Source organism: Procambarus clarkii, chromosome 35 (assembly GCF_040958095.1).
Source record: "Procambarus clarkii isolate CNS0578487 chromosome 35, FALCON_Pclarkii_2.0, whole genome shotgun sequence".
Classification (NCBI taxonomy): Eukaryota; Metazoa; Arthropoda; class Malacostraca; order Decapoda; family Cambaridae; genus Procambarus; species Procambarus clarkii.
This window is the reverse complement of record NC_091184.1, coordinates 20,782,045-20,783,724: the sequence shown is the minus strand read 5'-3', so window position 1 is coordinate 20,783,724 and position 1,680 is coordinate 20,782,045. Positions and strand designations below refer to the sequence as shown.

The following is a 1,680-nucleotide window of genomic DNA, read 5'->3' as shown; positions in this document are numbered from 1 at the left end:
ATAAGTCAATTATTTGCATTATTATTATTCAATACTAATGATATAAAAATGCATTTTGTAATCTACTATTTATGCAAGTATTAAGCACAGGATCATGAAATAAACTGCACAATACTGTAATGGATAAACCAATTAAGTTTACATTTTCCTATAGCTAAGTCAGTCAGTTCTATTAGCAGCAGAGAACAATTATGCCCAACCTCTATTAAATGAAACAATCTTAAGAGCAAGTGATAGAAATATAATCATTTATGCTTGGGAAAATATTATGGAATGGTTCCAAATATGAAAAATATTAAGTTTTTTGGTTAAAATTTTTTAATTTTAAATTTAAATTTTTAAGTGAATTTTAAACTTTAAAAAAATTATTTAATTTTTTGGTTACTTACTTAAAATAACATTATATAGTTCTTGTTTTTGTAGAAATGCCAATTTCTTCTTTTGCCCTTCCAGACTGTATAGTGACCACAGGCCGTTTGTTCATATCTTCATTATTCTTCGAACCATGGTTGCACAATCAGACCCACGTACACTGGTTAAAAGCATCACCTAAAAGCAACAACAAAAATGTAGTACACTGACGAATTTTGAATATATATATATATATATATATATATATATATATATATATATATATATATATATATATATATATATATATATATATATATATATATATATATATATATATATATATATATGCGAACAAGCCTGAATGGTCCCCAGGACTATATGCGAATGAAAACTCACACCCCAGAAGTGACTCGAACCCATACTCCCAGAAGCAACGCAACTGGTAACTACAGGGCGCCTTAATCCGCTTGACCATCACGGCCGTCAAAAGGAAGTGATAGCCGAGGCTATTTGAGCCACTTCCCCGACGGCAACTCGGATGGTAATCTTGGGCATAGCATTTCACCAAATCACCTCATTCTTTGGGGCACACGTGAGGAACACAAATGCGAACAAGCCTGAATGGTCCCCAGGACTATATGCGAATGAAAACTCACACCCCAGAAGTGACTCGAACCCATACTCCCAGAAGCAACGCAACTGGTAACTACAGGGCGCCTTAATCCGCTTGACCATCACGGCCGTCAAAAGGAAGTGATAGCCGAGGCTATTTGAGCCACTTCCCCGACGGCAACTCGGATGGTAATCTTGGGCATAGCATTTCACCAAATCACCTCATTCTTTGGGGCACACGTGAGGAACACAAATGCGAACAAGCCTGAATGGTCCCCAGGACTATATGCGAATGAAAACTCACACCCCAGAAGTGACTCGAACCCATACTCCCAGAAGCAACGCAACTGGTAACTACAGGGCGCCTTAATCCGCTTGACCATCACGGCCGTCAAAAGGAAGTGATAGCCGAGGCTATTTGAGCCACTTCCCCGACGGCAACTCGGATGGTAATCTTGGGCATAGCATTTCACCAAATCACCTCATTCTTTGGGGCACACGTGAGGAACACAAATGCGAACAAGCCTGAATGGTCCCCAGGACTATATGCGAATGAAAACTCACACCCCAGAAGTGACTCGAACCCATACTCCCAGAAGCAACGCAACTGGTAACTACAGGGCGCCTTAATCCGCTTGACCATCACGGCCGTCAAAAGGAAGTGATAGCCGAGGCTATTTGAGCCACTTCCCCGACGGCAACTCGGATGGTAAT

The 1,680-nt window shown here is 39.6% G+C and overlaps 1 long non-coding RNA gene across 1 annotated transcript in view; it reads right to left on the bottom strand.

The window, feature by feature from the left end:
* LOC138371262 (uncharacterized) overlaps positions 1-537 on the bottom strand; it is a 6,227-nt gene extending 5,690 nt beyond the window's left edge. The window contains exon 1 of the long non-coding RNA XR_011230369.1: positions 390-537. This is a non-coding gene — a long non-coding RNA (uncharacterized lncRNA). The remainder of the gene's footprint in view (positions 1-389) is intronic.
* Between the last annotated feature and the right edge of the window lie 1,143 nt (positions 538-1,680).